Source organism: Arachis hypogaea, chromosome 4, assembly GCF_003086295.3.
Source record: "Arachis hypogaea cultivar Tifrunner chromosome 4, arahy.Tifrunner.gnm2.J5K5, whole genome shotgun sequence".
Lineage (NCBI taxonomy): Eukaryota > Viridiplantae > Streptophyta > Magnoliopsida > Fabales > Fabaceae > Arachis > Arachis hypogaea.
In genome coordinates, this window is record NC_092039.1 from 24,814,679 (window position 1) to 24,828,463 (window position 13,785).

The window sequence follows — 13,785 nt, forward strand, 5'->3', positions numbered from 1 at the left end:
TGTTTCCATAAGGTTCACCCATGTAATTTACCTCTGCTATTGCAGGGTTTTCAGGATCATAAGCTTCTTCAGAAGCTGCCTCTTTAGTACTGTTGGATGCATTTTGCCATCCATTCAGACTTTGAGAGATCATGTTTACTTGCTGAGTCAACACTTTGTTCTGAGCCAATATGACATTCAGAGCATCAATTTCAAGAACTCCCTTCCTCTGAGGCGTCCCATTATTCACGGAATTCCTCTCAGAAGTGTACATGAATTGGTTATTTGCAACCATGTCAATAAGTTCTTGAGCTTCTGCAGGTGTTTTCTTTAGGTGAATGGATCCACCTGCAGAATGGTCCAATGAAATTTTCGAAAATTCAGATGCCATAATAGAATATATCTAATATGGTCCATTCTGAAAACATGTCAGATGGACACCTTTTGGTCAACTGCTTGTATCTTTCCCAAGCTTCATAGAGGGATTCACCATCTTTTTGCTTGAAGGTCTGAACATCCACTCTAAGCTTGCTCAGCTTTTGAGGAGGAAAGAATTTATCCAAGAAGGTCGTGACCAGCTTATCCCAGGAGTCCAAGCTATCTTTAGGTTGTGAGTCCAACCATGTTCTAGCTCTGTCTCTTACAGCAAAAGGGAAAAGTATGAGCCTGTAGACTTCAGGATCTACTCCATTCGTCTTAACAGTCTCACAAATCTACAAGAACTCAGTTAAAAACTGATAAGGATCTTCAGATGGAAGTCCATGAAACTTGCAGTTTTGTTGCATTAAAGCAACTAGCTGAGGTTTCAGCTCAAAATTGTTTGCTCCAATGGCAGGAATGGAGATGCTTCTTCCATCGAATTTGGACGTGGGTTTAGTAAAGTCACCAAGCATTCTCCTTGCATTATTATTATTTTCGGCTGCCATCTCCTTTTCTTGTTCGAAAATTTCTGAAAGATTGCCTCTGGATTTTTGTAATTTAGCTTCTCTTAGTTTCCTCTTCAGAGTCCTTTCAGGTTCTGGATCAGCTTCAACAAGAATGCTTTTGTCCTTGTTCCTGCTCATATGAAAGAGAAGAAAACAAGAAAAGAAAGAGGAATCCTCTATGTCACAGTATAGAGATTCTTTTATATTAGTAGAAGAAGAAGAGAATAGAAGAAGGAAAAATGAAGAATCCAAACACAAGGGATAGACTGGGTTCGAATTTTTAGATGAAGAGAGGTGAAGAGAAGTGTTAGTAAATAAATAATTAAATAGAATAAAAAAAGAGATAGAGAATTTCGAAAATAATTTTGAAAAAGTGGTTAATGATTTTCGAAAATTAAAGATAAGATATAATTAAAATTTGAAACAATTAATTTAAAAAGAATTTTTGAAAAAGGGGTGAGATATTTTCGAAAATTAGAGAGGGAAAAGTAGTTAGGAGGTTTTGAAAAAGATCATAAACAAACAAAAAGTCAAATAGTTAGTTGAAAAAGATTTTAAAGTCAAATTTGAAAAGATAAGAAGATAAAAAGATAAGAAGTTAGATAAGATATTTTGAAATCAAATTTTTGAAAAAGATAAAATTTTGAAAAAGATATGATAAAAGATAAGATAAGATAAATTCAATTTTTAAAATTTAAAATTTAATTACTTAACTAACAAGAAACTAAAAGATATGATTCTAGAATTTAAAGATTGAACCTTTTTTAACAAGAAAGTAACAAACTTCAAATTTTTGAATCAATCACATTAATTGTTAGTGTAATTTCGAAAAATAAAGATAAAACTTAAGAAAAAGATTTTTGAAAAAATATTTTAAGGAATTTTCGAAAATACTAAGATAAAAATGAAAAAGATTTGATTTTTGAAAAAGTTTTGAGAAGATAGGATTTTTAAAATTGAAAATTTGACTTGACTTGTAAGAAACAACTAATTTTTAAAAATTTTTGACCAAGTCAACCCAAAATTTCGAAAATTTGGAGGGAAATAAGGAAAATATATTTTTTTATTTTTGAATTTTTAATTATGAGAGAGAAAAACACAAATATGACCTAAAACATGAAAATTTTGGATTAAAACACAAGATGCATGCAAGAATACTATGAATGTCAAGATGAACACCAAGAACACTTTAAAGATCATGATGAACATCAAGAACATATTTTTGAAAAATTTTTGATGCAAATAAAACATGCAAGACACCAAACTTAGAAATCTTTAATGCATGGACTCTAACAAACGAAAAATGCATATGAAAAACAACAAACAACACAAAACAAGAAAACATCAAGATCAAACAAGAGGACTTACCAAGAACAACTTGAAGATCATGAAGAACACTATGAATGCATGAATTTTCGAAAAATGCAAGAAAAAAAATTTTTAAAGCATGCAATTGACACCAAACTTAAAAACTAACTCAAGACTCAAACAAGAACACAAAATATTTTTAGTTTTTATGATTTTATGAATTTTTTTTGTATTTTTATTATTTTTTTCGAAACTATTTTTGGAAAAAGGAAAAAGAAAGAAAAATTTTGAAAAATTTTTGAAAACTTTTTGAAAAGAAAATTACCTAATCTGAGCAACAAGATGAACCGTCAGTTGTCCATACTCGAACAATCCCCGGCAACGGCGCCAAAAACTTGGTGGACGAAATTGTGATTCGTACTCTTTGTACTTGTATGAAATTTAATTCGAGATAATAGCTCTTTACTATGTGTGGTCACAACTCCATTCAACTAACCAGTAAGTGTACTGGGTCGTCCAAGTAATAAACCTTACGTGAGTAAGGGTCGATTCCACAGAAATTGTTGGTATGAAGCAAGCTATGGTCATCTTGTAAATCTCAGTCAGGCGGATTATAATTGATTATGGATTTTCGAAAATTAATAAATAATAAGTAAGAAATAAAGATAAATAACATATGATAGAAATACTTATGTAAATTAATGGTGGAAATTTCAAATAAGCGTATGGAGATACTGTGCCCTTTCTTTTTCTACTTTCCCACTTCTTCCTTCAATCCTTCTTACTCCTTTCCATGGCAAGCTATATGTAGGGCATCACCGTTGTCAATGGCTACATCCCATCCTCTCACTGAAAAAGGTCCAAATGCTCTGTCACAGCACGGCTAATCATCTGTCGGTTCTCAATCAGGTTGGAATAGAATCCCTTGATTCTTTTGCGTCTGTCACTAACGCCCAACCTTCAGGAGTTTGAAACTCGTCACAGTCATTCAATCTCGGAATCCTACTCGGAATACCACAGACAAGGTTAGACTTTCCGGATTCCCATGAATGCCACCATCAATTCTAGCTTATACCACGAAGATTCTGATTAAGGAATCCAAGAGATATGCGCCCGGCCTAAGGTAGAACGGAAGTGGTTGTCAATCACATGCGTTCATGGGTGAGAATGATGATGAGTGTCACGGATCATCACATTCATCAAGTTGAAGTGCAACGAATATCTTAGAATAGGAATAAAGAGAATTGAATAGAAACAGTAGTAATTGCATTAAAACTTGAGGTGCAGCAGAGCTCCACACCCTTAATCTATGGTGTGTAGAAACTCCACCGTTGAAAATACATAAGTGAAAGGTTCAGGCATGGCCAAATGGCCAGCCCCCAAAACATGATCAATAGTCTCCTAAGATGAAGAATAAAACAAAACTGAGACCAAAGATGTCTAATACAATAGTAAATTATCCTATTTATATTAGACTAGCTACTAGGGTTTACATGAGTAAGTAATTGATGCATAAATCCACTTCCGGGGCCCACATGGTGTATGTTTGGGCTGAGCTTGATCTATCCACGAGCTGAGGCTTCTCTTGGAGTTGAACGCCAAGTTGTAACGTGTTTTGGGCGTTCAACTCCGGGTCGTGACGTATTTCTGGCGTTTTACTCCAGACAACAACATGGAACTGGCGTTGAGCACCAGTTTACGTCGTCAATTCCCCAATAAAGTATGGACTATTATATATTGCTGGAACGCTCTGGATGTCTACTTTTCAACGCCATTGAGAACGCACCATTTGAAGTTCTGTAGCTCCAGAAAATCCATTTCGAGTGCAGGGAGGTCAGATTCCAACAGCATCAGCAGTCCTTTGTCAGCCTCCTTATCAGAGTTTTGCTCAGGTCCCTCAATTTCAGCCAGAAATTACCTGAAATCACAGAAAAACACACAAACTCATAGTAAAGTCCAGAAATGTGAATTTAACATAAAAAAACTAATGAAAACATCCCTAAAAGTAACTTGAACTTACTAAAAGCTACCTAAAAAGAGTGCCAAAAAGCGTATAAATTATCCGCTCATCACTAATATATTAAATAAAAATTACAAAAGTAAAATAGACTAAGCAGAAAGGTGTGAAAATCCACTTTTGGGCCCACTTGGTGAGTGTTTGGGCTGAGCTCGGCTTCTAACTTGAAGGAGTGGGCATTAGATGCCTACTAGGGAGTAAATATGCTGGTTCTTTTCTATCTTTGTGGCAATGAATGCCAGATTTGGGTGTTCAACGCTGGGCTCTGTTCTCTTGGGGTGTTGAACACCAGAAAGGGGGTAGAATGGGCGTTCAACGCCCATTTCGGGTAGTCCAATTTGAAGAAAAGTATAAATTATTATATATTTTTGGAAAGCTCTAGAAGTTAGCTTTCCAACACCATTGAGAACGCATCATTTGGATCTCTGTAGCTCTAGAAGATCTTGTTTGAATACATGGAAGTCAAATTCTGACAGCATCTGCTCTGCTTTCTTTGCCTCTGAATCAGACTTTGACAAAACTTGCTAGATTCACCCAAAATTCACCTAAAAATATAAGAAAAATACAAAAGCTCAAACTAATATCCAAAAAGTAAATTTTGCACTAAAACCTACTAAAATATGATGAAACTTAATAAAATATACTGAAAACACTAAGAAAATAACATCAAAAGGCGTATAAAATATTCGCTCATCAATGGATTAGCCACCATTGGATACTACTTTAAGTTTTGTAGCTTCTAATTGATTTCACGTAGTATTTTGGTGAAGAATTGGTGAAAAAAGGCATGAAGAAGCAAAAGAGGACCATGCGTACGCATCCTCCAGGCATATGCATCACTGGAGTAGAAAGGAAGATAATGCATACGCATGTGTTGCGCGTACGCACGACCACAAGAGCTTAATTGGACCAATTCTCCCCTGAATGCCTGGCGCTAAATGCCACGACCCGGTGTTTAGCACGCACAAGCTTCGTAATTCTCCACGCAATTTAGGAGACCAGACGCTAAATGCCCAACCACTGACATTTAGCACCCAAGCCCATAATTCACATGAAAGTCTCGATACCTGGGTGGCGCCAAACACCCAGAACCTGGCGTTTGGTGCCGAGTGTGTACAAAGGAATGGGGACCACATATTGCAAGAAATCAACAAGGTTTTTGGAGATTTGATTTTATAAATCACATGACTATCAGAAAAGATCTCTTATGGTTTTATTTAAGTTTTAAATCTATTTTAATTAGGACTGTAAATAGGATTGAGATCTGTCCACGCAGGGACTTCTTTTCTCCTAATTTTATTCTGCACTTTTACACTTTTTCTCTACTAGGGTTTTCCACACCATGAGCAATTAAACCTCCATTTTTAAGGTTAGGAGCTCTGTTTACTTGAATGGATTAATAGATATTTATTTTTCTACTCTTGATTAATGCCTTGATTATTGTTTAAGGATTGGTTTCGTTCTTCATCCTAGGGATTAGTGATTATTAGAAAATAACTCTAATTCTAATTGGATTCTATTTGAGCCTTGAAAAAGTTATATCATTAGAAGTATAGCTTGAAACCAAATCTTTATAACTTCTAATTATCTAGAATTAATGTGGTACGTGACATATAACTACATTTTGCTTTAGAATTCTTAGGGTTGTGTGGCTTATAAGTCAAAATTTGAACTTAACCCTCTAATACAATTGAGTGATCAAGAAATTGACGGTCAATTGGATTAGAGGAGGTTGGATTACCTAGGAATAGGAATTTAATCACTTGGGATTTGCTATAAACATAATCATTGCATGATCAAGGTAGTTGGCATTGAATATTAATCCGGATATTTAAACATCTCCAAAGTCTTAACTCCACTCTCATACTGCTTTTCCATCGTTAATTGCTTGCTTTCTTATTTTAGTGTCTTGTATGTTAAGTGACAATCAAAACTCCCATTTAATTTGTCTAACTAGATTAGCTAATTAGTCATTGCTTGCTTAGTCCATTAATCCTCATGAGATCGACATTCACTTATCGTGAATTATTACTTGGTACGACTCAATTCACTTGTCAGTAAGTTGTGATTTTGAAAATTCGCACAACTACGAATGACTCGAAAGACATCATCACTAACAATATCCCAGTAACACTAAAAGAACTTTGCTATTATGCCATCTTCACATGGCACAGTTTGATAGTGGATGCTGAATGTTTCGCTCTTAACTTCCTCCCTAAAAACTGGTCTGCAGAGCCTTCGATTCATGGCAGCTATGACCTTTGGCTCAAAATTAGTAAAAAAATGGTTCTGGATCTATATAGTAAGTGGAGGTGAATATATTCTTGAAATACTGTTTGGCCACTCTTGCAATATCAACGTTTGTGGTTGCAACATCTCAATTCTTGCCAAACAGTCTCTATATCTGATTCCGGCGAATTCTAGTCCTAAACTTCTAATAAAAGAATTTTGTGTTCTAATCCCCTGCTTGGAGCCATTTAACTCTAGATTTTTTTCCAACTCTGGCTTCTCCTCACCACCATGTGTCCCTGTGGCTCGCAATTCCTTAATTTGCTGAAAAAGCTCATCAACTACCACTTTAGAATTTGACCTACTCCTGTTCTACCATTCTACGATCACGTGCCTGCATTTCTTGACTTTTTGGGCCAAGTCATGCATAGGTAAACCCCCCACTTCATCCTTCTATATATCCTAAATAATGTTCTTAACCTACGGAACCACACACCACATCTCTTGGAACTTAAAGCGGCGTTTATACTGCTCGTACCTTGGGTTGGTGTCTAGGAGTAGTGGTGCATGATCCGAACCAGATTCAAACAGTCTCAAAACGGCTGGGTTTTGATATTTCTGCAACCATTCATTTCCAGCGAACACTCTATCAAGTCTCTCGTAAATAACATCATATCCTGTTCTTTTGTTTGTCCATATAAACATACCAATCATATCAATGTCCACCAATTCACTATCAAATTCTACAAATTTTTGGAGTTTCTCAATGATCAAATTTATTCCCATCACCCTTACAGTTAATCCCTTCGATCCAATCATCCCTCAATATAATTCCCATCATAATTCTTGAAGGTTAATCCAACAAACTAGTTGTTTCTTTTCTTTTCTTAAATAATACTTATCCCAATAAATATTTTTTATTTTAAAATTTTGTAAAAGAAAAAGAAAAAACAATAAGAACAATAAAATTATGCTTTTATTTATTTTTTTACAAAATTTTGAAAACATAAGATACTAAAAATAAAAATATAAATCAAATACAACATAAATAATTTTGCAATTATGTGAATGGAGGAGGTGCCTTCGGCTTCGCAGATGAAGACAACTACAAAGTGAATACTTTTGAGCCAAAACAGGCAGACCTGTCTCTTTATCTTCATTTCCCCTTGCAGTGGCTATGCTTTCATTAAGTTCTACCATTTTCATGGCTAAATCTACAAAACACACCAAGCATTTCCATTTTTTATAATTATAGCAACAAATAAATAATGCTTGAGAGTTATTGAATATTTGAATGTATGCATACTTACCATAGGGTCTTGAATTCATAGAAATGAAGAAGAGTGTAACCCAATCCTCTTGTGCAAGTATTTCTTTGGACAAAGGGAATAAATACTCTGCCATTGCACTCCGTCCTTGAAGAATAGCCAAGTGAAGAGGAGTCACCCCTCCTCCGCCCCTGGTTCGCGGCAAGGATTCATTCTTTGCACACATTATTCAGGTGATCTCCACGTTCCCCACTGCCCACAGTGAAGCAGATCAGAACGTCATGTTCCCTTTGTTATCTTGTAATTTCAAATCATCACGGCTCATTAGCTTCACAAGTTCCTCCACAAAGGGAACAAGATTCGCGCTGGCCACAACATGGAGTACTGTTCCCCACCCTTTGGTTATGGCAGCTGTTAGAAGCATCGGGTCCTGAACCAAGATTTTCTTGGTTTCTTTCCAGTTACCTTTGAGTGCTTTGTAAAGGGGAACACATTTAGTGAGGTATCCATGTCTACCCTCTTCTGCAGAATCAGCTGCAATTGGATAAACCATTAACTATATTATATTACAATAGCTTCATTGCCACCACACGAAACATTCTCATCATATACCTACAATATAAGTAAAACAATATCATTAGTACTAGCTAATAAGAATCAATTAAAACAAAAGACACCATGAGATAAAATCAATCAAATTTCTTCCCTCAGTCATCTTTATTTTATTTTATGTTACCCAACAAATCAGCATAATTGGAAACATCTTTGACTTTCTAATGATACAATTTTTAAAATTTATTCTTAATCCAACGAGTTCTCTCATATAAGACACCATGTATTGTATTTTAGTTCTTCACAATCATTGTCCTACTTCCATAGCAGAAGTTAAACTTCATACAAAAAAAAGTAGGAACTTTATTCAATTAAAAATTAAAATAGTTTCTACCAACAAAATCACAACAATCAAATTCAATCATTTAAGCATAAGCAAGAACTCCTAATCCGTTTTGGAACTTTTCACTGGTTTATTATAAAATTCTTTTGAAATCAAAACAATATTCAAATAAAGCTATTAAACTCAAATAAATCTATTACCAATGAAAATTGCACATTTGCACACTTCTTAAAAGGTATACTTTGGCAAACGACTTTAAAAAAATTATCGTAAAATCCTCGCATAGCAATAACATCTAAATACGTATAAAATTTTCATAGAAAAAAATAAAGTAAAATAAAAGCAAAAATAAAATTGAACTTTAAAGAAATAGGTCGCAGAGGCAGAGATAGAGGGAGAAAGACAAAGATCAGAGTTGCCGGTGAAAAAGAGGAACAAAGAGACGGTAAAAAACAATGAAGTGGTGGACCCGAATGTAGTGGTGGCAGCGAAATCATGTTGTGTCGTTGAGGATCAGAGAACAAGCACGGTACAGGGAGAGGATCAAAGAATGAGCGATTGCGAATGGAGGAAACATAGAACAAACAACGGTGAGTGAAAGAGGCAAAAATCCTAACAGAGCCAAGAGTCTCTTCTTTGAATTTGGAGTTAAAAGAAAAACGAGAAATGTGTAAAAAAAATTAAATGAGAAAAGGACAAATAGGTCCCTGACCTTTTCCCCGCAGACATTTTCATCCCTGACCATTTAAAAATACTTTTAAATTCCTGACCTTCACAAAACTTGGGCGAATGAGTCCCTCCGTCCAAATGCTTCCGTCGGACCCAATGGGAAAGTCTGACATGGCTCCCATTCTAATGACCTGACGTCACGGGTTGACATGTGGACTGATGAGTGGAAAGGTAATTTCAAAAATTGGACAAATAAGTCCCTGAACCTAAAACTACGTCATTTTGCATTTGGCCCTAATCCTTAAATTGATTGCGTTTCTTTGTGGAGGCTGGTGGTGAGGAACTCTACCTGCACCAACAATGACTACTAATGGAGCATCATCAACCTCAAGAAGAAGCTTCAATGGAGTAAGACAAGAATTGGAAGTAATGGTTAAATTTTCTTTGTTTATCCAAGTAATAGAACTCTGTTGACAACACGATTGCTCTGTATCCAGACAAAACTATCCTCTTGGTGTTTTTGTGTTCGTTGTTCCATGTCTGCAAAATTACATTCTCTTTAGGGAGAATAGTTGAAGAAACATGGACTGAATCACTCAGAAGAACATCTTCCCAATAAATGATGGTCCGATTGAGAGACATAATGAAAGGGAGAGTGTTGTTGACAAATGATTCAAGAATTTGATTAAGAGTTCCACCATTTGATAAGTAGTTCTGAATGGTTGGATCGGTTTTCCAACAACCTGGCACTACTTCATCGGCGTCGGCATGGTAAAAAGGTTCCAGGAACAATGTGGTCATGTCATGGCTTACATTCTTCATAACTTGGTATGTCTTTGGGTTTAAATGGTTCAAATGCCCTGTCCCTGGCTATGCAGTGAGAATCTGGGATCCCGAGGTGAACCAAAACATGTTAGCACATGTTACAATTTCAGGGTATGCTAAAGCCCAAGATCCTGTATGCCCTGCAAATGTTTCATTTTTATGTATAAATCCCATAATCACTATCTTCTTTGTTTGGATCGGTGAGCATCTTGCTAGAATTAGAAGCAATGGTTGAATTTTTTTGTCTTACTCCATTGAAGCTTCTTCTTGAGGTTGATGATGCTCCATTAGTAGTCATTGTTGATGTAGGTAGAGTTCCTCACCACCAGCCTCCACAAAGAAATGTAATCAGTTTAAGGATTAGGGCCAAATGCGAAACGACATAGTTTTTAGGTTCAGGAACTTATTTATCCAATTTTTGAAACTACCCTTCCACTCATCAGTCCACATGTCAACCCCTGATGCTAGGTCATCAAAATGGGAGCCACATCAGACTTTTTCGTTGGGTCTGATGGAAGCATTTGGACGGAGGGACTCATCCGTCCAAATTTTGTGAAAGTCAGGAATTTAAAAGTATTTTCAAATGGTCAAGGACAAAAATGTCCACAAAACAAAAGGTTCGAGATCTATTTGTCCTTTTCTCAAAATAAATAGATGGGTCAATGTTTAATTACTGATTTATTCAAAAATAAAAAACGAAGTTTTTTTTATAAATATTAATATAGTGGTTAATGATACTCCCACACAGAAGTGGGAGTGAAGAATTCGTAACCCAATTTATACATATTACGTGTGCACTTATGATATTTGTTTAAATTTTTTTTTATCTTATTTATAGTATAAAATATAAATAAGATATAGTCATATTTAATTCATTTACACTGTAAATGAAATAAATAATAAGATAAAAGGCTATAAATTGTGTTCAAATTATTTATATTGATAAATAAAATATTTAAAATATTTATTCAAAAAAATTTTCTTAGTACACAAATAGCTGATGTTAGTTCATTTAACACAGCGCACCATTGGGAGAGACTTCCGTGAAGCAGCATATGGTCCAAGAAAGAATAATCCAACACAATAAGTGAGTGTGCTTCTAAAGCTAATCGGAGATATTTGCTTCGTTGCTTCACAAGTCAACCCAAAATTACTATTAAACAACATGCTTGGATTTTTTAAACCTTTTTCTGGAATAGATAAATTATCTAAATAGATTGAAAAAAGTGATTCTTAAGAGAAGGCTGGGTACCCTCTATGAGTTGCTTAATTTTAATAGGAAAAATTTAATTATGTTATCATAATTAATATTAATTGTCTCTCTAATCTTAATTAATTAAACTACACTACTAAATGATAGTAAAATCTTTTTTGCAGATTAAAAAAATCTTTAGATAAGTCTCAATTTATAATTTTAAATTATATCTCAAATCATCTAATTATTTTAACTTCTTCGGCCGAAAAGATAAAAACATAAAATCAAAAGATGAAAACAAAGCATGAGTAAAAAACCAAAACAAGAAAAGAAAATGAGAGATTTGCGTGTATCCCATGGAAGCAAAATAAGTGATGAAGTAGGGACACTGATATCGATATGGAACAGGATACAATACAGGAATGTAAATATGTAAATTTTAATTTTGTTTATAAGGCACGAGAATACGATATATATATATATATAAAATATAAAGTATTTTTTTATAAATTATAATAATATTTTATTTATATTAAAATATAAATTATATATTTTAATTTTTTTAATATTTTTTAATTATATAAAATATTTAAAATAAATTTTTACGTTAATAAATAATACTATTATATTATTTTTAAATTTATTTTAACAATATAAATTAAGAATAAAATTAAATACATTTGATATTTAATAATATTTAAGTTGTCCAAATATATGTGAAAAAATATTTTATATTCTTTTATTAAAATATAATTAAACACAAACAATATGTATATCAAATGTTAGATGAATATCTGTGTTAAAAAAGTGTCATGTTTAAAGCATGTCCAACAAGCGACGACTAAAAAATGTGTTTCACTTTCACCGATAGCCATCGATTATTATCAGTCAAACCGACATCCTCGTGCGAACACCCACACAGGCGTGTGTTTTCGCCGTTAACGACATCCCCTATTTAAAGCTCTTAACCGTTTGTTGTCATTTCCTTTTCCGAGATTTATTATGAAAATGTATATTTTGCAGTTTTGCTACAAGTCTAGGCCAATTTCATATTTCACTAACTTAGACACAACATAGTATGAGTACATAGGTAGAAGTAAAAACCATTATATCTTATATATATCATAGGTAGAAGTAAAAACCATTATATCTTATATATATATATATATATATATATATATATAAATTACACAGAGTCATCAAATCCACTCGATAATTTATGTTTATCAAACAATGCTATACAATTTTTCTGGGTAAAAAGGAGGGTAACTAATGTAGTTATTATGAGTTGCAATAATATTGTGTCATCTCAATTCTCAACAGAACATAAACCATTCTTTCTTTATATTAACTATGTGTTTGGTATAGAGTTTCAAGGATCAATTCCGTGTAATATTAACAGAGATTGAAAGAAAAGGAGGAGTTTAATTTTTTGTGGTTTAAAATTGATTAATTAATTGGATAGTTTGGGAAAAAGTTTAAAATTATAAATGGGGACTTATTTAAGATTCTTTTAACTGACAAAAAAAGATTTTACCGTGATTTAGTAATTTGGTTTAACTATCATAATACAATTAAATTCTTTCAATTAGAATTGAATAATTCATAGAAAATACTCAACTCTAATTATGAGAGAATTGGCTAAATCACCACTAAAATGATAACATTAATGAAAATAATTTAATGGGATATTTAAGTAAAAAAAAAAGGGATAATCATTGAACAACCATGGATCAAATGAATGTTGATTGTTGAAGCCCTCACGGCCTCACATTGCCAATCCTCCATTTTGTTCCTTTTTCAAACTTTCTGCTACATAGTACATACATCAACTAAACTCCTCCAAGTCGGTGATGGGTTAGTTCCAACAGAAATTACGGGAATTGTTTTTTATATATTTCACATATAAATATTTTATTTTTAAAGATAAAGTAATAATTAAGAGTTTGAAGGTTTTGATTTTGAATTAATTAGTCATTAAAAAAATATCAATTTAATCATCATTTACAATAGTAAATGATGATACAATAGTAAATGATGATAAATATTTTATGTCTTTTTATTAATTTATTAAGTCAAACTATAAAATTTATAAGTATTGTTATTATGACTTGTTTATTTATAAAAAAATATTATGTAGATAATTTTTAGAGAAAAATTTCAATTATTTTAATAGGATGAATGATAAATAGAGATCGGTTAATAAAAATTATATAAAAATTCAAAAATTAACGAATGCTTTCCTATTTAAAATACATTGTTTTCATACTTGTTGCAGTAATAGGACTCGCACTATTATAAATAATAAAATATATAAAGAATTTTATTTTATTCTATACTATCTATTTATGAAAGAACATACATATTCACATTTTGCTATTGAGAATTACTATTAGCATTAATTTTTTTTTAAATACTAATTAGTCTAAAATCGAAATCCTTCCAGATCTATCTTCATGTAATATGTGACAGAA

At 33.1% G+C, this 13,785-nt stretch overlaps 1 non-coding gene across 1 annotated transcript; it reads left to right on the forward strand.

The window, feature by feature from the left end:
* Positions 1-405: 405 nt before the first annotated feature.
* On the forward strand, positions 406-509 carry LOC112798957 (small nucleolar RNA R71). The gene has a single exon (XR_003200550.1). It is a non-coding gene; the product is annotated as a small nucleolar RNA R71 (small nucleolar RNA).
* The last annotated feature ends 13,276 nt before the right edge of the window (positions 510-13,785 follow it).